The sequence below is a fragment of the Gobius niger genome (assembly GCF_951799975.1).
Source record: "Gobius niger genome assembly, chromosome: 4".
NCBI classification, from domain to species: Eukaryota; Metazoa; Chordata; class Actinopteri; order Gobiiformes; family Gobiidae; genus Gobius; species Gobius niger.
In genome coordinates this window covers 12,320,890-12,345,593 of record NC_136855.1, presented here as the reverse complement: position 1 = coordinate 12,345,593, position 24,704 = coordinate 12,320,890, and the positions used below count along the sequence as shown (strand labels likewise).

Here is a 24,704-nt window from a genome sequence, read left to right as displayed (position 1 = left end):
TCTGCGCTGTGTTTACATGATTGAAGGCACGGGGGAAGATCAGACAGGTCCTAAAGAACTCGTCAAAGCTAAGGTAAGAACATATCTCAGTATGTAAAAACGGTGGCCTATTCCTTTAATACTGTGTGTTGCCCCTTTAACATCAATGACAGCTTGAATTCGTTTGTGGTAGTTGTGAATGGGAATCGTTATTTCCTCGGATGGTAATGCTGACCATTCTTTTTGGCAAAAAGTTCCTGTAAATTCCTGGGCGAGTTTGCAAGAGCTGCACGTTTGAGATCTCCCCAGAGTGGCCTAATGACATTGAGGTCAGGAACTGAGACGGCCACTCCAGAACCTTCACGTTATTCTGCTTTAGCCAATGAGAGGTCGACGTGGCCTTGTGCTGTGGATCGTTGTCACGTTGGAACGTCAAAGTGCATCCCATGTGCAGCGTCCAGCGTGACACGTTTCCCCCAGTATTCTTTAAAAACATGCTGCATTTATCAATTTGGATATCAAGCTCCCTGTGCCTTTGTAGCTCACACCCCCCCAAAACATCAGCGATCCACCTCCATGTTTCACTGTAGAAGTGTAACGTTTATGGTTGTGGCCAAAAAGATCAATTTTGGCTTCATCATTCCAATTGTTTCAGAAATGGTGGGGTTTGTCTCTGTGCTGTTTGGCATATTGTAAGCGAATACTTTGTGGTAATTGCTTTCTTCTGGCGACTGGCCATGCAGCCCATTTTTGTCTCATTTTTGTGCATCTTGAAGCAACTGCACTTTTTTTTTTGAGAGAGTCCTTCGGAGAGCATTTCAGCTGAAGTTCTCTCTTGGTTTTTCTTTGCATCCACAATTTTCCAGCCAGTCGCCCTGACGGTGGTTTGGTGTCAACAGAATCCCGCGTCATCCACTTCTTAACTGGATTTTGAACACTGCTGATATAAATACTCTCAGTACATTGGAAATCTTTTTTTTTTTTATAACCTTTTCTCTGACAATTCTTTTGCTTTCCTCATGACTCAGAAACCAGAAACGTCAGTGCAGCGCTGGATGAAAGATGCAAGGGTCTGTCCGGAGCCCAAAAACTCACTGACCTTTTATAAACACACAGTAATTACAAACACTTGTGTGCATATTCTCAGGCCAAGATCACCAGGGAATGTAAACTCAGTTGTTTCACCATAAATGGCTTCACACAACCACTAACTATGAGTGGAAAAAACAAAAAAATCTCAAATTGTTATTATTCATATTCTCAAAAAACAAAAAAAAATCTGTCAGGGTATGTAAACTTTTGAGCTCAACAGTATGCCTCAGCCTTTTCAGTGAGCTTAAGCTGTGTGAAGACGGTGGGTATTATAATATGATTTATGATTATAATTTGTGCACAACAAATTAACCAAATCAATCAAACTTTTCAATCAATCGGCCTTTGTGGCCAGTGGGGACGGTGCAGTGTGAAGACATCATTGCTCGTAACTGCCTGGGAATCAAGGCAGGGGCTTTTCTGTGTTGACTTTGCATGCTCTTCCCATGTCGTTTCCTTCGAGGGCTCAGGTTTCCCCAAACCGTTTCCTCTGCACAGTATGTCAGGATGATAGAGATCAATGAGAGTGCGTGTGAGTGCGATTAGGGAATAACAGATGGAAATTAGCCCATGGTTACAATCCATTACCGTGTCCATTACCGTGCACTTTACTGACCAAATGAACAACAAGACGCCAAGGCAGCTTTATACTGTATGTTCTATGTAAATTGCTGCAACATTCGTTAAATTTGCTTTCAAACAATACATAATTGATAAAATATCCCCCCAAAATGTAAAAACATCCTAACAAACGAAAAAAATCAAAAAATAAACTGTAGCAGGAGAGCGTCAGACCGGATGCATTGCTTGGTGGTGACATCATGCTCACAGAGTAATCGGGATACAGCAGCAGCAGAAGAAGCCATTTCCACATCTACTCCTCAAGACTGAAGCCACTCCACCGTCTAAAGATGTTCGTGAAAGCATTCATTCTGCTGGTTGGCTTGTCAACAGGTGAGAATAACATTACTTGCAAAATAACTTCAATCTTAAACTATCACAAAAGCAGCTAAAGTTTAGACCGATTTGTCCCAAAGAAAGGATGGTCAACGCCCATCCTTTTTCTTCCCCACCAAATTTTGTTTTGCTTCTCAACATTGGAATAAACGTCTAGAGGAGTTGAACGTTGTATCTAATGTAAGCAGTTTTAGAAAAGCACAGAAAGGAACTGTGCACAACTGTGTATGTTTTTAGATCGGCACTGGAAATGCACAGTCTTATACTTGTAGTTGTTTATCTGTCCAGTATTTTTCTGCATGATGAATTTGATCAAATATAAGTCCTGTTTCTTTTCTCTAATTTCTTTCTTTCTTTCTTTCTTTCTTTCTTTCTTTCTTTCTTTCTTTCTTTCTTTCTTTCTTTCTTTCTTTCTTTCTTTCTCTCTTTCTTCCTTCCTTTCATGCCTTACTGAGAGGTACTGCACAACAACTTTGGACTGTAGGGTCAGGCTTACAATAAGCTTTGAAAATGAGTACCTTTGCGATGTGTTTTGTTATATGCTTTCACTCACAAGGACCTCAAACTAAAATTAAAGCGAAACAACTTTATTGAACAAGCAAGATGACAGGGGCAAATAATGTTATGTTGTTGTTTTGGGGCTGCCTAGGGGCTCTGGAGCTTTCATCCCCACTCGCCTAAAAGATAGAGGGAATGGAAAGTATAAACAAGGGTGGAAGGGAGGGGCATGTAAACAGGAATGTTGACACTGGGAGGAGGGGTCGGGATGTATTTATAGGATTGAGACTGGAAAGTGCGTACATGAGGTGTGGTCCTGCTCCCGAAGTGCAGATGACACATTTATCTACATTTGAAGGGGTAAAACATTACAAATTGCACTGAATTGAGTTCATATGTGACTAACCGGGGTCACAGAGATGCAGAATCTTACCAAAATGTTACCAGTTCAGCCCCAATATCACTTTGGCTTAACTCAGATAATTAAATAGTTCAACAATGCCAGCCCAGAATTATACAGGTCTAAACCACACATATTAATGGACAGTTAGCGGCTGGTGGCTGTGGTCACATTAGGCCGTGAAGCCTTGAGACAGAGACATTTCCTCGTTCTTAGCACCAACCTTCGTTCATGTTACATTATGCAGCTCTCACAGTCATAATAGCTCCTGGTCGGCGGGTGACGTCACAGGGGCAGAGGTCAGGTGATGCTGCCCTATGGTATTCTGAAAGCTGAACATGTACTGTATACTTTTAACAGCAACTGTGTTCATGTTTTTCCACAGCCTACACTTTGAAGTGCTATAATTGCGCAGGCAAAGGCTGCACAGACACTGTGGTTTGCCCAAATGTACCGGGCGCTCCAGTTTTTGATCGATGTGCTACTGTTGAACAGGGCGGTAAGGCATTTTATCTGCTCTGATCATTCTGCTCCTGAGATTGAAATGATTTTAACTTGTGTTTTTTCATTTCTCAGGAAATGTCGTAAAGAGCTGCATGAACCAGGCTTTGTGTATTGACCCCATAGTCTGCTGTGAGAAGGAATTGTGCAACAGCGCTGTCACGACTGGCCCTGCCTTGGCCCTGCTCCTGCTCTCCTCTGCCATTTTTACTCTGTTTCTGTAACAGTTTCACACCAGGGATGGGCGGATCGATACCAAAATATAGATATTTCGATCCAGGTGGCTCTTTTTAAAGTATCGATCCTCAAATATCAATACTTTCATTTAAATAAAAATTTATGTATTTTCTGCCTTCTGCCCTTCAGCAGCGCTGGCGTCTGCCCCGCCCCCATTTCCTCTGACGCTGCTCTCTCTCCATGCTCGGGCCGCGTCCACAGTAAACAGATCAAGCATGGGGAGGAGACACGAGGAGACACGATGCAGAGCGGCTGAAGAGACAGTCAAATGTTCTGTGCATGTAAAGTGTCCAGCTACATTTATTGGTGTCGCCCACCCCTATTTAACACCTTTTCATTTCAGAGAATACATAGAGTTTTATTTATCCTTTTTACTTTTTGTTATCCGGATGTTCCAAAGCATTATTTTGTCCAGTGAGTGGTCAAATGCAATCATGAATGTATTGTTTGAGCTGACAATAAATTGGATTTCTAAAGATTACACCATAATTGAAATGGTTAACCTGAGAACCCTTCGATTTTTGTATTGTAAAAAGGTTGACTGCACATTTTAGACCTTTATTCAAGCTTTCACCCGAACAGACAAAAATGTCACAGAAAGTATATTTATTAAAATATAGTGAACATCTAATCAAAGTCTGTTCACTTAGTGTGAAATCTGTGTGGGCGACAAGTTGGGTTAAGTTCATAGTCTATGCAGTATTATATCTGCCAATCATTTGTTTATAAGTGATTTAACTGCTGAATTCATAATGCAAAATTAAGCAAAAGTTATTGTATTGCATTTGTGCTAATTTGTCAAATAAATTGTGTGAATACATTAGTTGTTTTGTATACTTTATTGTCCCCGTAGGGAAATTTGTCCTCTGCATTTAACCCATCCTTCGATGCCACTGGGGTAACCCGTAAGGAGCAGTGGTCGACGGCCGTGCTGCGCCCGGGGACCCATATCCATGATGTGGAGCCAAGCTGATGGTCAGAATCACCTGGCTGGAGGATTCACCTATTGCACATGTTTTTAGTGGTAGGGGAAACCTACACAGACACGGGGAGAACATGCAAACTCCACACAGAAAGGCCCCGTCCTGGTGGGAATCGAACCCGGGACCTTCTAGCTGTGAAGCGGAGGCGCTAACCGCTGCGCTACCGTTGCTCCAGCAATGTCCCAATGTGTAGAATGAGCCCAGACCTGTTCACCACAACTGCCTCTAAAGTCCTGCACTGTCACTCAAACAGGTTGTTTCTTTGGGCCTGAAGTGCTGTAGTGTTTTAATGCTTATAATTTTGGTGTTCTTATATTGTGTTCTTATCTTATCCAATTACAATGGAAAGAGACAGTAGAATTCATTTAGATTTTATTATACAACTAAACTCTATCTAACTTGGAGTAAAGTAATGAAGTTCTTGAGTCCTTTAACTATACTGATGAAATCAAAGCACAATAACACTAAGAAACCCAAACTTTCAATGCCAGTGAATGTTTAGTCAGACTTAAGTCACATACACAACTTAAGCATCAACGTTTTTAAGGTGTAATTTATAATTGACCTTCAAGGGAGTGAAATGACAATTACAAGTTGATGGAGAACCTTTGTTACATTGGTCTTATTATTTTTAATAAGGTTTGGCCCTGGTCAATGGGTTTATAGGGGCTATTAAAGATCATGCAATAAAAATGTTCAAAAAGGGGCATTTGGGCAGAGCTAAATAGTTCATAATTGACACCAAGCCGCCAAAGACACCGCGCAATGGAGGCGACTTTTACCTGGAGGCCAAGGGAGGTGGACACACTGGATTTTTTGGAGGGCTCACATGATTAGATGATCAGAGTTTAGTCCCAAAGAGCTCAAAGTGCCGTCATGCACAAGTGTAATATAGAGACTGCAGTTACGTGCAAGACCTGAGGGGGCAGCATCAAGTATAAAAGTGACTTCCATCTAGTCCAGCTTATCGTTCAAAAACTCCACATGGTGGCTTTATGCAAATGAGTGCGCACCGGGCTATAGAGCAGAGAAACATGAAGGAGTTTTGAGCCGTTGCGACGTGCGGCAACACGTTTGTTCATTTTTGACGAGAGCAAAGGTAAGTTTATTTGTAGAGCACAATTCAGGCACAAGGCAATTCAAACTGCTTCCCAGTTGCATAAAATCACAAGAAAACGGATAAAATCAATAAAACATCAATATTAAAATGTATCACTTACAGTAAAAGTTAAGAGTGCAGATAAGTACTACTGTTTCAAAGTGTAAACACGGGTATCTGCTCACCACCACATGGAGTTCAATAGCTTTAGGCTGGGATCTCCACGAGCAAGGCACTTGTCTTGACATGCACAGTTAAGGCCCTCTTTTCTTTTGTTCGTATTTTATGGCTCGTCTTCTGTAAGAGTTTTGTTACCAAGGAGTTCTGTCTCTGCAGTGCCCACATTTTCTTTTAATTTCCTTAATTACTTTAGACTGAATGACCCTCCTTTAGGAAAACCAAAGTCCGAGGTCCATACTGGGCACACTGTGAGCTCTCAGGCCCATACTTTTGTCTCATAGCACATATTCAACCGCACACTTTGACTGATTTCGCCTCATTTTTCAACTGAACTGGCGAAAATCTATACTCAGGACGTTTCAAGAGGAAGAAATGATCGGTCACCCATTAATCACCGTCCGCCATTAGACACACGCAGTGACGAGACGCTTTCCCAGAAGTGCCAATAAGCTCGTCTCTTGGGATGTGTTTGGAAAGTTAGGAATCAGCTTGGACCGCAACTAACATTTTAATTCAGTGCCTTCCTCTTTCATTGTTTGCGATAAAACCCCTCCGAAACAGAGCATTTAAGTGAATTGAAAGTTATCTGTTGCCTTTCAGGGAATATGTAAAGCAACATTTGGATTTCATGCACCGAATATGACCACATTTATTTATACACATTTATTATAACTTTTTAACGTTCATATAAAAATCTTTGACCCTCCGACATGGCAACATTCATATCATATCAAACGTTGTGCTGCAGATGTTGTTGTGTAACTTTTTTTGCATTACAGTGTATTTTTGCAAAATCTCAATAAAGGATGTAAATTCCAAACCACAAAGCAGCGTCTGACGGGGCGTGGTCAGACAGTGTGCGAGTATTTAAAGAAGAGGATGCACTTGGATGGCATTTCTTCATCCCTGCGGGTCCCCCCATTACTGGTAGCTATAAACTACCGTAAACTGTAACTCCACTCGTCATTGCTGTCAGTGGGCTGAGCACCGTTCACTCTTTTTTTTTATACCACTCGGCTTCTTTTTACAGGTGAGAGAATGATTGATGATTTCTTGCTGCACTTTCACCTGGCTGGGAAACACTGGTCAGTTACATAATGCGCAGGATTCAGGGAAAAAAAGCATCATGAGTCATAAGTTATATTGCTGTTACCGATACCATGATTTAATTCAAACAATGATCCAGTTATTGACAAACTCAAACACCAACAGTTTGTAGGTAGATCCACATCCACAGGGTCTGAGCCAGTGTGCTGGATCAAAAGGCAAGAAGAATAAAGAAATGACAAAAGATCCTCACAACTGTTTGCTCACCAGCTTTAAAAAAAATAATATGTTGATATGTAAAAAAAGTATTATAATGATCAAAGTCTATCACATCTGTCACATTTCTGATTTCCAGTTCAAGGCTTTGTCAAATCCGTTCTGGTGCAGTTCTGGTGATCCTCAATGGCCAGGGTGATTTCCTCCTCTGTCGACATCACAAACGGAGCTAAGAAGACACGCCTCATTATATAAACACAATAACAGATATGTTATGAATCATTTGAACATTGTACCAGAGTGTGTGATTGGTTCTCCGCTCGGCTTTCCTGACAGCAGCAAAAAACAACAAAAACATCACAATCAGATAGTCGGGCAAACTTCTTTGGCATTTGTTTGTGCACATTTTTTCTAAACATTTCCAACACAGACGTCGGCCCAAGAACCTTTTTGCACGATGGAAAACTCCACCATGGTGAGCTCTAAACTAGGTTCAACTTATAAAGTCTTTAATAGTACTATTATAGGCCGTACACCTATTTTTTTTTAATTCACTTTGTTTTCTTTCACTTTTTGTCATCCTTTGTGAAACACTTTGTGATTTTATCTGTGAGAGGTGCTATATAAATAAAGTTTCTTCTTCTTCTCTCCAAACTCATCCCAATAAGTCACAGGGATAAGCATAAAACCATGTTTCTTAACTTCAGCCATATTATACTCACTACTGCCACCTCAGGTCATATGTGTGTTGTGGTGAACAGGTCTGGGCTCATTCTACACATTAGGACATTGCTGGGACATGTAGGGGGAGGAGTATACACATTTTTAAACATTTTTAAACTCCATATAGTCTCTTTAAAAAGAAGAAAGTGTTGTTGTTGTTTTTGTAAATATTTACTTTTACAATTTACCAAAGGAGAACAGAAAACAAGAAAAAACAAAGTTTTTCCCATCATGTTTAAATTTCCACAAACCTGAGTTTCTACTACGACACAGTCTCCATCACTGAACATGTGCGTGCATGATGTGGCTCCACCTGCTGTGCAGAAGCTGGAGCATAGAAAGAACATTTGAAGTTTTCAAATGATGATGACCTTCTTAAGACACATTTTGTGTAACTGTTCAAAATGTAATACATCGCCACCACACACTATCAAGCAGTTATGATTGTACATTATTGCCTTTGCTCTGCTCAATCCCGTCAACCTTTTGAAGTAAAAGTACTTATTGGAGCAGGTTTGACTCACAACTGAAACATTGATCACTTTTTCTACTGTAAAAGCTTCATGAGAAATATGAAAAATGCAGAAACAGGAAGCTGAGGCTGAAAATGTGGCTGTGGTGTTTAAACCAGTTTTGTTTGTGATTTGTCACTTACACGGCAGGAACTCATAGTCCAACTCCCTAAATATATTTTTGGAATTTACTTGCAGCATTTACCGATATTCAAAACACAAAACCATTATATTCATGTTTGTTCAAATCTTCAGGTCTTGTGTTTCTAAGCGCAGACTGTAGACACTCTGTGCAATCTTCAGCTTCATACAGCAGTGAGTGGCTCAGCCTTTTTTTTCTCTTTTTTTTCAGCAATTGTAGATCATACACAAAATATTTACAGAACTCATTTGTACATTTTTCTCTCATTATCCTTGACAGAGTAATTTGGCAGTGCGATATTCACTTTGTTTCCCTCTTATTAACATTATTTATTATTCTCCATGTAGCCTTTGTTTTGTTCTTCTCACTTAGTTTTTCACTGTAATATACGGACACATGTGGCTACAGAAATAGCTTAACACCATGCAACGTTCATTAAATTTATTTTCACTTAACAATTAAAAAGAAAAAAAATCAATCAACAAACTGTAAAGTGAAGCGTCAGACCGGATACATAAGTGGTGTTGGTGTTCACAGAGTATATAAAAGGGGGATGTGGAAGAAGCCATTTCCACATCTACTCATCAAGACTGAAGCCACTCCACCGTGTAAAGATGTTCGTGAAAGCATTCATTCTGCTGGTTGGCTTGTCGACAGGTGAGAATAACATTACTTGCAAAATAACTTCAATTTTAAACTGTCACAAAAGCAGCTAAAGATTAGACCGATTGATCTAAGCAGTTTTCTTTCTTTCTTTCTTTCTTTCTTTCTTTCTTTCTTTCTTTCTTTCTTTCTTTCTTTCTTTCTTTCTTTCTTTCTTTCTTTCTTTCTTTCTTTCTTTCTTTCTTTCTTTCTTATTTTGAAAACCAAATTTGGCGAGGACTGCACAGACACTTTGGACTGTGGGGGAATGGATATAATATTAAACAAACAAACAAACATTTCTTGATTAAGTGAACAGTCTTAAAAATGTAACTGAGCGGTTTCCAAAGTAGGGTCAGGCTTTGAATTGGCTTAGAAAATTAGTACCTTGAAAAAAATGAAAAAAGACATGTATGTGTTCCAATCTACCAATTAAAATCAGTATTTAGAACAGGTGATGCTGCCCTATGGTATTCTGAAAGCTGAACATGTACTGTATACTTTTCACAGCAACTGTGTTCATGTTTTTCCGCAGCCTACACTTTGAAGTGCTATAGTTGCGCAGGCAATGGCTGCACAGACACTGTAGTTTGCCCAAATGTACCGGGTACAGTTTTTGATCGATGCTCTACTGTTGAACAGGGCGGTAAGGCATTTTTCTGCTCTGATCATTCTGCTCCTGAGATTGAAATGATTTTAACTTGTGTTTTTACATTTCTCAGGAAATGTCGTAAAGAGCTGCATGAACCAGGCTTTGTGTATTGACCCCATAGTCTGCTGTTCTACAGACCTGTGCAACGGCGCTGTCACGACTGGCCCCGCTTTGGCCCTGCTCCTGCTCTCCTCTGCCATTTTTACTCTGTTTCTGTAACGGTTTAACACCTCTTCATTTCAGACAATACATGAAGTTGTAGTTGTATTTACTTTTAGTCATCCCGATGTTCCAAACCAGTATTTTGTCGAGTGAGTGATCAAATGCAATCATGAATGTACTGTTTGAGCAGATAATAAAATGAATTTCTAAACATTATACCACAATTTAATTGTTTGTCTTTTCCATATGGCCGATCCGCTTCCTCTGCCAAAGCTTGAATAAAGGTCCAAAATGCGCAGACACAATAATAGCATGTGTCTGTGCCTAAGTTTGCAAACGTCTGCGCCAAGGCTTTTTACAATAGACAGATCCTAAGGCAAACTAACAGAAATGTCATAAGTGGTCTGGGGACCGTTCAGCCTTTTTTTTTTTTATACCACTCGGGTTCTGTTTTCAGGTGAAATTTTCCACACTGACCAGTTACATAATGCACAGGAAACTCAAATACCAACAGTTTGTAGGTCAATCCACATCCACAGGGTCTGAGCCAGTGTGCTGGATCAAAAAGCAAGAACAATAAAGAAATTACAAAAGATCCGCACAACTGTTTGCTCACCAGCTTTTTTAAAATAATATTAAACTTTTTTGTGCAACAATGCCCAGTAAAAGTATTATAATGATCAAAGTCTGTATAGAAATGGAAATATAGATTAAAAAAAACTGTGCGCGTGTCATTCAGGGAGGATTTTGGTCTGTACACCTTCTTAAGACACATTTTGTGTAACTGTTCAAAATGTAATGCAGTTTCAACTTCATTGTGTAATAAAAACTCTTATTGTAATAAAATGGGTCGCCACCACACACTATCAAGCAGTTATGATTGTACATTATTGCCTTTGCTCTGCTCAATCCCGTCAACCTTTTGTAGAGTAAAAGCACTTACTGGAGCAGGTTTGACTCACAACTGAAACATTGATCACTTTTTCTACTGTAAAAGCTTCATGAAAAAAATGAAAAATGTATCACTGTCAGTATTCACACTTATATATATAATAAAATGACCATATCTTATGTTACAAGCATTTGTTTTTTATTGTTCTAACTCAGATGTGTGTGAGAATGCTGCAGAAACCGTTGGAACAGGAAGCTGAGCTGATATGTGGCTGTGGTGTTTGAACCTGTTTTGTTTGTGGTTTGTCATTTGATACACAGCAGGAACTCCCTAAATATGTTTTTTGTATTTTGTGTGCAGTATTTAACAATATTCAAAATACAAAACCATCATATTCATGTTTGTTCAAATCAAATATCTCACATCAGTTATGTCTAAGTCTAACTTTCATACTTTCTTAAAGGGACTATACAGTTTAAAAATGTTAAAATGATGTGTTTTCCTTCCCCTTCTTGCTCCAGCAATGTCCTAATGTGTAGAATGAGCCCAGACCTGTTCACCACAACGGCCTCTAAAATCCTGCACTGTCGCTCAAAAAGGTGTTGATTCGAGTCTGAAGTGCCGTCATGCACGAGTTCAATATAGAACCTGCAGTTACATGTAAGACCTGAGGTGGCAGTAGTGAGTATAAAAATGACCAACTTGCATCTAGTCCCTTTAACATTGTAGCTGTTACACACCAGACAGGTCCAAGATGAAGTTAATGAGAAGTATTGTTGTGACAATTTTAGTTGGAGTTAATATATATAGTGGCTTTAGATTATAATCTATTGACCATGCGGCCCATTTTTGTCTCCTTATTGTGCATCTTGAAACAGCTACATAACTTTTTTTTTTAGAGAGTCCTGTATTTCAGCTGAAGTTATCTCTTGTTTTTTCTTTGCATCCCCATTTTACTGCCAGTCGCCCCGACCGTTGTTTGGTTTCAACTAGAGGTAGGCATAGATTATTTTTTTTAAATCTAGATTAATCTAGATTAATTTTGAAATTAATCTAGATTAATCTAGATTAAAATGGCTCGATTGAATTCTGCCGAAGCCATTCAGAATATGTGTGTTGCTACCCAAATAACTACTAACTAAAAGTAAGTCTTTGAGAACGAGTTTCTCAAGTCAGGCGGTGCGTTAGACCAGGGGCTCATCTCCTGTTTCCAAAATGCATCACAAACTGCATGAGAACTTTCTACTATGATAATTGGTGATGAAAATAATTCATGTTCAATAAAATGCACTCGTGTTTACTAACTGTTTATTCAGTTAAACATGAATGTTGAGCTGTAGGCCGACATTAGAGGTCCTGATGAACTGCTAAAGAAAAAAGTCTCTCAGTTGTGGCAGGAGTCCCCAAGTATTTATTTACGGGCAGATCATTATTATTATTTTTTTTATTAACCAGATCAGAAAATAGGCCTCTGTTTGTGAGCGTGGGAAACATGTGCGCGTCTCCTGATTGGTCAACACTGTCAACAGTGTCACGTGATCACAACACAACAACGCAGTTCATGCTTCTGCAGCTAATGCTAGTACTTCGACAACACGAAGATGCGGGACGTATTTCTTTGGATTTAATAAGAAAAGGAAACGGACATGAGGCGGAGGAGACACCGGGGAGCGGGAAAAGAGAAGCCAAACTCCGTAAGTGCTGCGGTTAAACTCTGCTTGCGGTTGAAATGTAGCTGGAAAAGGCTCTCGTGAACTTTTGGTGATAAAGTTGCGCTGTTTCGTGCGGGGCTGTGGCCATGAAATGAGATGTTTATGTCGCTGTTTTGAAAGAGAAGTGAACACAGAGGCGCCGCTGTGTTTTTCTGTCTATTTTCACTCTGTCATTGGCCGCTGCTTCTGAGTGTCGCTTTGGAGACGCTATATTCACTCACGTTTCTCCTGTGCATCCCAAATTGGGCATAAAAGTTGTGTAATGTGTGCTGACCTTAAAATATCACGGTGAAAGTCATCAGAGCTTATGGGAGGCCGTTTAGGAAAAAACACATTGAAAATGAAAGAATACCCATTACACATGTGAAAAAACGCAACAAAAATCACAGGTTTATACATTAGATGGCGCACTTGTACATTGTTTGTGTTTGAAACACGTCCAAATACACTGCCTACACAATAATGAAGAGCAAAATGTATAGAAAATGTTTAGAATTAAAAATGCATTTTTATTTTATTTTTTACATTGAAAATCTTGAAAATGCTGGTCAGGTTTTTTCACATCGAAAATGAACGTGTTTTTTTCTTTTTCTTTCAAAGTTCACCTCAGATCCTTATTTTTAATTTTTTTTTTTTTTTTTTACATAAAAAAAAAAAAAAAAGAGGTTGGTGCAACCGGAAGTTGATTGTTGTGACCGGAAGGTACCTGCTGTTGCCGGTGTTGAGGATCAACGTGGGCGGGGTTATTTTGGGTTTGTTTATCGGCGTGTCTCAGGACAGTCTTGTGGACATCCTTATATGTCCATTAGATGGCGCTATGAACCTCAATAGGCTCACCTTAAACAGATGCACCTTCACGTAGGCTATGATAAATGACAATTAAATAACAGAGGGCTTTAATTACAATAAACCGGGGATATGGCCAAACTGTCAATAATAAATCCAATTGTGAGACATACAGGCAGAAGCATCAACCATTATTTCTGTTCCCAGAGATATAGATCATCTTAATGTTGGTTAAATAGTGAAAATAAATTAAAGTTTAAAATTGGCTCCGCCCGCGACAGGCAGCGACCGGTGGCTGGCTCTATGCCTGTCCACAATATTGTTTCAGTTCATGTTTCAAATTCATCAGACATCAAAATAGGCCTATAGCCTATGTCTGCCATCATACAGTGCGATTATGCTCATATTAATACTACTTCACAACTAATGCAATCCCGATTAAGACGATGAAAAGACAGTGAGTTTGTTCTTTCTTGTTCTTTCTTGTTCACTGGACGTCCAAAAGGTGCATTGTTGTCAGGCATGGACACAGCCAACCTCACCTCCACCAAGCCCCATGGAAATACCAGCCAAAAGTTTATATTTACTCTCATTTGCGTCTGTTATCCTGTGATTTTTATTGTAGCCAAATGGAAAGTATTAAAAGCAAGGTTTGTTGACAGCGGTGTAACATTTCCTGAGGTTTAACGTCGTTTGGTGCAGCTGTCGTGGCTGTTTCATTGATTGTGATGGCTAACCTGAGTTGAGACTTTACTTTGGCTACCTAATGTTCACCTTTACCTTTGAATGCAGTTTTTCGTGGGTATCAAGCTAAATCATTGGCCTTCTTGTCCAGATGTAGGTTATAGTGCGCCTCAAAATGTGACTGTTCTCTCTCGCTGTTCATGCACGTACCATTTACTGATGCTGAATGATGTGAACATAATAAAGTTATGGAATGAAATCATGTCGTTGCATCATTATGTTACACTTGAAGGGATTATTGTATTTGAATAACACAAGATAAGCCAGTAATTGATAGAATGTGATGTATGACCAAAGAAGGCACAAGCATACACTATTTTAATGGCACAGGTTGAAACTTAGGCTCGGTGGATATTGTCACTGAATGGGCATTTTCCCCTGGTAGCTTGAATGAACAAAGGCGCGTGTTTAGTTTGAAGGAATTTTATGTGGGACGAGAGCGAATATCTTTGACAAGTGGTGGTGCAGTTGGTAAAGTGGGTTACCTCATGTGCAGAAAGTTTGTGGTTCGAATCCCGGTATGTTTTTGCTCACTTTGCTTTCTTGGCTTTATTAATTTGCAATTTATTATATTTTCCTGGATACTTAATTCATATGTTCCATAATTTTAAACTTTAATTCATTTTCACTATTTAACCAACATTAAGATGATCTATATCTCTGGGAACAGAAATAATGGTTGATGCTTCTGCCTGTATGTCTCACAATTGGATTTATTATTGACAGTTTGGCCATATCCCCGGTTTATTGTAAAGCCCTCTGTTATTCAAATGTCATTTATCATAGCCTACGTGAAGGTGCATCTGTTTAAGGTGAGCCTATTGGGGTTCATAGCGCCATCTAATGGACATATAAGGATACGTCCTTGAGTCTTTACAAGACTGTCCTGAGACACGCCGATAAACAAACCCAAAATAACCCCGCCCACGTTGATCCTCAACACCGGCAACAGCAGGTACCTTCCGGTCACAACAATCAACTTCCGGTTGCACCAACCTCTTTTTTTTTTTTTTTATGTAAAAAAAAAATAAAATAAAAAAAATAAAGATCTGAGGTGAACTTTGAAAGAAAAAGAAAAAAACACGTTCATTTTCGATGTGAAAAAACCTGACCAGCATTTTCAAGATTTTCAATGTAAAAAATAAAATAAAATGCATTTTTAATTCTAAACATTTTCTATACATTTTGCTCTTCATTATTGTGTAGGCAGTGTATTTGGACGTGTTTCAAACACAAACAATGTACAAGTGCGCCATCTAATGTATAAACCTGTGATTTTTGTTGCGTTTTTTCACATGTGTAATGGGTATTCTTTCATTTTCAATGTGTTTTTTCCTAAACGGCCTCCCATAAGAGCTTGTAGAGTATAGACCCAGCTCCCAACCCAGCTTTGAGAATAGATTAACGGCGATATTTTTTTTAGCGCCCGATAAGAGTCTCGCGTTAACGCAGCACGTTAACGCAGTTAACGGCCTACCTCTAGTTTCAACAGAATCCCGCATTATCCACTTCCCCCAACCGTTTTCCCGGCACAATAGGTCAGGATGAATGAGAGATGAATGAGAGTGCAATTGTGGGAAATGAGCCCATGGTCACAATCCATTAACGTGTCCAATAACGTGCACTTTGCTGACCAAATAAACAATAAGACTTCAGGCAGCTACTGTATGTTCTATGTAAAGTGCTTCAATGGGTCCATGCAACGTTCATTAAATTTACTTTCAATCAACAATAAAATAATAAATCTATCACTAATTAAAAAAAATATATATATATACCCCCAAAATGTAAAAAACAAACAAGCAACCAACATAAAAAAAAAAAAAAAACTGTAAAAGATAACGTCAGACCAGATGCATTTGTCGGTGGTGACTTAATGTTCACAGAGTATATAAAAGATGTGGAAGAAGCCATTTCCGCATCTACTCCTCAAGACTGAAGTCACTCCACCGTCTAAAGATGTTCATGAAAGCATTCATTCTGCTGGTTGGCTTATCGACAGGTGAGAATAACATTACTTGCAAAATAACTTCAATCTTAATCTATCAAAAGCAGCTAAAGTTTAGACCGATTTGTCCCAAATTTTGTTTTGCTTCTCAACATTGGAATAAACGTCTTGAGGAGTTGAACATTGTATCTAATCTAAGCAGTTTTAGAAAAGCACAGAAAGGAACTGTGCACAACTGTGTATGTTTTTTTAAATAGGCACTGGAAATGCAGTCTTATATTTGTTGTATATTTGTATGTTTGTTTTTGTTGCAGAAGGTTTATTTCAGTTGTCATGTTCATTTCAGTCCTGTCCCCCTGCCTTCGTCCCGTCTCTGTTCTAAAGGGTTTCTATGTACCTATAAAACATCAGAACATGGTGTCACAAGTGGTGCCCAACAGTTTCAAAAAGAGGAGACAACTGGACGAGAGTAAGTCGCCAACAAGGAAAGACTAAAGTAAAAGTTAAAAAAAATAACTTTATTCCGTGGCAGCTAGCACGACTAGGCAGGAGCTAATGCTAAAGGAGCTAACTCGTAAACAAGCCGGCTCGTAAAAAAGGCGCAATATCAAGTAAAGCCACCAGAAAATTTTACATTCAAGGCAGAAGACTGGACCAAATTAATAAAACGTTTTGAGAGGTTTCGGATCACGTCAGGTCTGGAAACTCAAGCTGACGAAAACCAAGTAAATGCACTAATCTACAGAATGGGAGAAGAAGCTGAGGACATTTTAGTCTGTCTACATCTCACCCCAGAACAAACGAGTGAGTACGATACAGTCAAACAGAGGCTAGACGCTCATTTCGTAGCTCGGAGAAAACTAATATTTGAAAGAGCTAAGTTTAATCGGCGGCGGGCGAGAGATGGGCGAGTCGGCTGACGGCTTTATCACCGCGCTGCATTTCGCTGAACACTGTGGATACGGACAGCTACACGACGACATGGTCAGAGACAGGCTTGTAGTTGGACTCTGAGACAAGCGCTTATCAGAAGAGTTGCAAATGGATCCAGAGCTGACACTAGAAAAAGCGGGGGGCAAAGTGAAATGGTCAAGAAACAATAAGAAATGCTGAAAACTAACTTCAAGGGAGAGGTCGTCAACACTCAACTTGACAGTGTGCGCGTAAAACCTCCAGACCCAAACAAAACAAAATGCAGCCCAAACAAGGATTTTTCAAAGACAAACCATGCACAAGATGTGGAGACGCAAAATGTCACGCATATCAGCAAAGTCCGGCTAAAGACGTCACATGCAATAACTGCAAAAAGAAAGGACATTTTGCTAGAGTGCAGGTCCAAGAAAATGCATGAAGTTAATGTAGAAATAATAACTGAGGATTCTTCATCAGAGGATATTTCATTTTTGAAATAGGCCTATGGGACTTTGGGTTGAGGGAGAATGTAAAGAGTCGCCCCATAGTGCGGCCGCAGCACCACCGCCAGCATATAAGGCGTGTTGCGGATATGGCACAATGAGCTACGGGGCTCCCAGTGGCAGATTGCAATAGATTCACTCTCGCCGCAGTATTATGAATTTAACAATGATCACTGTCCCAAATCTGCAAAGCGAAAGCACATTGGAAGGACACAAACTGAGAACAATTTTCCTGATATAGACCCATCTAGTTAAAAAAAAATTCTTCTTCTTTGTTTCTGGCGGTATAAATAGTCTTTACTTTGATGTGAAAATTTGAAAAAATGTGAAAAGTTGCACTTTTGATAAAGCTTTGTCTGTATTTTTTTATATATAAAAAACACACTGTTAAAACACATTAAAAAAAATACCGCGATAATACCGAAAACCATGAGAATTTTGGTCACAATAACCGTGAGGTAAAATTTTCATACCGTGACAACCCTAACGTCCTCATCTGGGGAGTGGATCAAAAAGAGCACAACGAAAGGCTAAGGAAAGCTCTGGCACGTCTGCGGGACGCACGTGTGACACCGAATGACAAGTGTGAATTTTCAAAGACTAAAATCAAGTTCCTAGGTCAGATCATTCAGGCATATGGAGTCAGCCCAGATAAATTGAATGCAGTAACGGCCATGAAGGAGCCAACCAATATTTCCGAGGAGAGACGGTTCCTGGGAATGGCAAACCACCTGGGAAAGTTTTTACCACACTTGGCAGACATGACACGCCCACTCAGAGATCTGTTGAGAAAAACAAACATGTGGGGACCTCAACAGATGCAGGCTTTTGAAAGCATAAAACAGGACTTGGCAACAACCCCTGGACTAGCACTGCATGATCCCTCAGCGGATTCATCTTCCTATGGACTTGGTGCTGTTCTGTTACAGAAAACTAGCAGTACAGACTGGAAACCAGTGGGATGCGCATCACGAGCGTTGAGTACCACAGAGCAGCGCTAACTGACTGTTAAGAATGGTTTGTTGTTACGAGGCTGTAGGCTTGTCATACCGAAAACACTCAGGGGTGACATACTAAGCAAACTACACAAGGGCCATTTAGGAATAACAAAGTGCAGAGAACGTGATAAACAATCCATATGGTGGCCAGGTCTTAGCAAGGATCTAACACAGCTCATTGAGACCATACATCCTGGAGACCATGTGTGGGTAAAGGACATGCAACAGAGAGGAACTGTAGTGTCTACTACAGACACACCAAGATCCTACATCATTGAAACGTCATGCGGCCACCTCCGGTGAAACAGGTACCATCTCTCACGCACACCTGTAGCTCCTGAGCCTCACATCACCGTCCCGGATACGGCAGAAAGCAACCCTACAGAGACTGTGAATAGACTTGTCTCCGTGAATCTAACCAGCAAACACCCGAGTCTGAGAGACGCTGTCCCTCTCACGTCAGGAAGAATTGTTTTAGTGGACATTTGTTTAAAAAAAAAGATACATTGTTTAAGATACAAAAGAAAATGTAATTACCAATTTTATTGTAAGTTGTTTTTCCAGGGTGCACAATGTAGTGTATTGATTCATATAATTTCAACCTCTCCATAAGTGATAACAAATTGAATACTGCTATAAGATTAGTTCCTGTAAAGAAAGGGGGATGTAGTGATAGGCTGGGTAGGAACCTTTGTATGCCCTGTATGTTCCTGGTGGGGGGACAATAAAATGTTCTGCTTTCACTTGAACCTGCCTTCGTCCCGTCTCTGTTCTAAAGTCTATGTATCTATAAAACATCAGAACAGGCTGAACAGGGGAATGCTACCCTGTGGTATTTTGAAAGCTGAACATATACCGTATACTTTTCACAGCAACTGTGTTAATGTTTCTCCGCAGCCTACACATTGAAGTGCTATAGTTGCATAGGCAAAGGCTGCACAGACACTGAGGTTTGCCCAAATGTACCGGGTACAGTTCCTGATCGATGCTCTACTGTTGAAAGAAACGGTAAGGCATTTTATCTGCCTTGATCATTCTGCTCCTAAGATTGAAATAATTATAACTTGTGTTTTTACATTTCTTAGGAGTTGTAGGAAAGACCTGCCTGAACCAGGCTTTGTGTATTGCCCCCATATCCTGCTGTCAGGGGGACCTGTGCAACGGCGCTGTCACGACTGGCCCCGCTTTGGCCCTGCTCCTGCTCTCCTCTGCCACTTTTACTCTGTTTCTGTAACAGTTTAACACCTCTTCATTTCAGACAATACATGGAGTTGTATTTGTATTTACTTTAAGTTATCCAGATGTTCCAGCAGTATTTTGTCCAGTGAGTGATCAAATACAATCATGAATGTACTGTATGAGCAGAAAATAAAATGGATTTCTAAACATTATGTCACAGTTTACAAACCATGTTTTTCGTTTCCATATGGCCGAATCTTTTGAGCCAAGGCTTATTACAATAGACAAATCCTAGGGTAAACAAACAAAAATGTCATAAGTGGGCTGGGGACCATTCAGTCTTTACTAGGCCTACTTTTTTTTCTCGGTGAGACGGCACCCCTGATGATTTCTTGCGGCGCCTTGACCTGGCTGGGAAACACTGGCCAGTTACATAATGCACAGGAATCAGGAAAAAATAGCATCCTGTGAGTCATAAGTTATAATGCTGTTACCGATACCACGATTTAATTCAAGTGATTGACAAACTCAAATTGTCAGTTTGTAGGTTTGTTTGTTTGTTTATTTATTTATTTATCATTTATCATGATTATTATACATTATGCTCGAGAGCTTCTCAAGATAATTTCCATCTGTAGTCCTGTAGCAGTCTGGGATCATTCATCAGCATTACATCCATAACAGATCACTCAGTCTCTTATTACATTTCATCATCATCATCATCATCATCACTATCACCTGTAAAAAACACAACAATATTCTTACCCTTACATATTGTGTCCTAATCATAAAAGTCCATAATCATAACAGACATTTTACTTACAGTTTAATAACATCATTTGGAGCTAATGCTAATTCTTTAGTAAAGGTTCTGAAATCTGTTATGCTCACAATTTCTGAAGGGAGCTCTTTCCTTTTTCTTAGTGCCTATGTATGAAAATGCAGACTGAGCAAATTAACTTTTACTACACTGGTAAACTAGGTAGATCCACATCCACAGGTTCTGAGCAAGTGTGCTGGATCGAAAAGCAAGAATAATAAAGAAATTACAAAAGATCAGCACATCTGTTTGCTCACCAGCATTTGTAATATTAGTTCACCACAGTGACGTTTCGGGCAAAAAGCTCTTCTTCAGACGCTAATATCAAAAAAGCTGGTGAGCAAACAGTTGTGAGGATCTTTCATAATTAATTAATCAAATACTGACCCAGAAAATATTGGGTTAATTAACTAGACTAGTAGAAACATCTCAATTTGAGCATAATAATCCAATTTTTTGTTGTTTTGACTAGTTAAGAAGTTCTTTGGCATTTGGCCTAGATTATTTCACTTGTTCTGAGATGTTTCTGACTCATTTCGATACATTTCGTCCTTATTTCAAGTAATTGTCTTTGCCAATGGGGTCAGAAAATTGGTCTTATCTCATTGGCAATTTTACTTTCTTATTTCAAGCGAGATTTACATTAGAACTGGTCTGAAATGTCCTCAAACAAGCAAAGTCAACTTGGTCCGATCAGGAAAAGTCTAAATGAGTGAAAACCGCTCAAAACAAGATACATTTAAGCCAATGCTTGATATTGACTTTTTGCAGTGTGGGTTCATGTATCATGTATTTACTGAAAGTGAACAGCCTTTAAACACTTTTTAGCAACTGATGTAAGAAACAGTGTCCAGTAAAAGTATTATAATGATCAAAGTCTATATAGAAATGGAAATATCGGCTTAATGTCAGTGTTTTCTGGCCAGTTCACACATTTCTGATTTTCAGTTCAAGGTTTTTTCACGCCTTGTTTTTGGGGACTCAAAGCTCAATAAATCAGATTTGAGAAAAAAACAGACTTCAAAATACTATCATAGGCCGTATACCTGATTTTGTTTTATTCACTTTGTTTGCTTTCATTGTAAAATGTGAATTGCTCGCTAGTTTTTGTGATCCATCGTTAAGCACTTTGTGATTTTATCTGTGAGAAGTGCTATATAAATAAAGTTTCTTCTTCTTCTCTCCAAACTCATCCCAATAAGTCACAGGGTAAAGTATAAAACCGCGTCACTTAACTTTTCAGCGTCACTGTCACAGTGATGTCAACAAAAAACAGCCTGCTAGTTTAAAAAGTATTTGTAAATATCTACTTTTACAATGTACCAAAGGAGAACAGAAAACAATAATAAAAAGCAACAACAACAAACAACAACAAAGTTTTTCCCGTCATGTTTGCATTTCCACAAACCTGAGTTTCTACTTTGACACAGTCTCCGTCACGGAACAGCGCTGCATGATGTGGCTCCACAGAAGCTGGGACATAGAAAGAACATAACGTTTAAATCTGCTTAAAAAAAAAATAGAATTAAAAAAACTGGGCACGTGTCATTCATGGAGGATTTTGGTGTGTAATAAAAACTCTTATCAATCAATCAATCAATCAAATTTTATTTATAGAGCCCTTTACAACACTCAAGGCGACCAAAGTGCTTTACAATAAAACCACATAAAATCCATTAAAAACATTCATACAACCAAATAATAAAACAGATCAAATGTACTAAAAGTGTCGCTGTGCTACTTAGTGTTAAAAGCCAGTCTGAATAAATGCGTCTTGAGCCTGGATTTAAAAAGGCCAAAGTCAGTGATGGTGCACATCAGGGGGCAGCTTATTCCAGAGTCTGGGTCCAGCTACTGAAAAGGACCGATCACCCCAGGGCTTGTACTTGGTCCTCAAGAGCTGGTTTGACGCCCTCAAGGATCAGCCCGAGTCACGAACAGTTAAAAGTTCAGACAAGTACAAAGGGGCAAGACCACTGAGGGCTTTAAAAACAAAAAGAATCGTAATAAAATCGGTCGCCACCACACACTATCAAGCAGTTATGATTGTACATTATATTTACATTAAGTACTTATTGGAGTAGGTTTGACTCACAACTGAAACATTGATCACTTTTTCTACTGTAAAAGCTTCATGAGAAATATGAAAAATGAATCAATGTCAGCCGTGTTCAGAGAGTATTCACACTTATATATATAATAAAATGGAGCTACAAGCATTTATTTCCACTGTCATGTATTCCGGAGAACTTGTCGATGTGTGTGAGAATGCTGCAGAAACCGTTGGGACAGGAAGCTGAGGCTGGATATGTGGCTGTGGTGTTTTGACCTGTTTGTGGTTTGTCATTTGATACACGGAACTCTTCTCCAATTGCATTCATTTTCATTTAGTTTCCTTTTAATATTTTTTTTTTTCCATCGTTTCAGTCAAACTCCCTAAATATTTTTTTTGTACACAGTATTTAAAAATACAAATCATCATGTTCATGTTTGTTCAAATCAAACATCTCACATTATACCATGGTCTGGGTGAATACTCGATTCTGATTGGCTGGAAGGTGTCCATTTAAAAGTAATAATGTACACCAGTTAAAAAACAGTTAAAGAGCCAATGGGGGAATAGATACAGGCGGCATCTCTGGAATCGCCCATATATGGTCATTTTTGAAAACAGTTAAGGGGGAAAACAATTTTGAAAAAATGTTAATTTCCTCTAATTATTCAAATCTACTGTAACAAATGCTGAATTATGAATATAGTTTTCTACTAAATAAAGATACAAAGACATGGGGAGGAGCAAAGTGGTTCAACAGCCCATAAATACATGAATAACGGAGAATGCTAACTTGATGCTACATGTTAGCATCGGGCTAATGCTAACGGTTAGCTAGCGCGTGCTACAACTGCCTTTTTTTCACTTCTACTGAACAATCTGTTGCGACAAAATATCCACATGGGCCAGATTTACACTGGACTTCATTTTTATGTGATAAATAAGTTCATATTCCACCAGAAAATGGCAAAAAAGAGTGGAAAATTGTGTTTCTCTAAAGATTCTATTTTCCCCCTCGGCGAAGCCACGCCCCCTTCTATGACGAGATGCCGTCTGTATCTATTGTCTGGAGTGATTGAAAAATGCTTTGTGTTACTTGTGTCATATGAAAACACAGCATATTCAAGTAAAGGACACAACAATCTGAAAAGGCCACGGCAGGTTTCAATTTTTTCTTGAGCTCTGAGAAGTAGACATGTATTTTTTTTTAATAATGAACACTGAGATTTGGCATTTCCGGTTGACCTCTGCAATTACTGCACATACATGACTTATGCACCTATCCCTTACACTTAAAAGATTTTATATAAAAGCATCATTTATGTCAGGCACATGAATTCTGAGAAATAGCTTGTTCAAGAATGTTTACTGGATGAGCTGCTTGGGTTTTTCTTTGCGCGAGTTCAGACTTTATAGCTCGCTCACATGCCTAAACTGTATACGTGGCAGTACGAGCGGTGGTGGTTAAATGGACATTTGGGTTCACAGGAACTTTCATTTGTTCACATTAGCTTCAGGTTTTACGCTACATTTCAACTCAATCACCTTCGGTTGTTCCTTCAGTTTGTTTGTTCAGGTTAGCTTGAGTTGCAACGTCCGTTCGTTTCGGTTACAGCGCGCAATATGAAATATCGGAAACTAGGGATGCACCGATACCACTTTTTCTAAAACCTATACGAGTACGAGTACTTGGATTTAAGTACTCGCCGATACCGAATACCGATACGAGTACAAGGCATTTTCTTCAACATTCTTACTTTTTTCACAGCAGATTGGTTTGTATTTAGTAAATTTACTCATTTACATTTCCTTAAGTAAAGTAGGCGACACATTTAAGAGCAGTTATATTAGAATTGTGCTGATGCCATTTATTTTTAATTTTTATTTTCATTCAATATAATTTATTTTTATTTTTATTGCACTGTCCATCATAGACAGAAAAGCCCATGTCCAAAAGCTCCCAATGCCTGTGCTTTATTCATTGATGTATTTTTATTTAACAATAGTATTGAGATGTTACTTAAATGGTCTCTTTTCGTCTTTACTTCAGCTCTTGTAGATTTTCTCGTGTGTTTGTAGTAACTTAGCGAGAAGCTACAGTGTTTTCATTGTTCTGCTGCAGCTCCTTTTGGCTC

At 39.2% G+C, this 24,704-nt stretch overlaps 1 long non-coding RNA gene across 2 annotated transcripts; it reads left to right on the top strand.

Moving 5' to 3' along the window:
- Positions 1-1,918: 1,918 nt before the first annotated feature.
- Positions 1,919-19,815, top strand: LOC306962036. 2 transcript variants are annotated; one of them, XR_013792806.1, is made up of 4 exons: positions 1,919-2,025; positions 3,312-3,425; positions 3,503-3,707; positions 3,794-4,139. It is a non-coding gene; the product is annotated as an uncharacterized lncRNA (long non-coding RNA). The 2 variants fall into 2 exon arrangements; XR_013792805.1 differs by lacking the exons at positions 3,503-3,707; positions 3,794-4,139 and adding an exon at positions 19,603-19,815.
- The last annotated feature ends 4,889 nt before the right edge of the window (positions 19,816-24,704 follow it).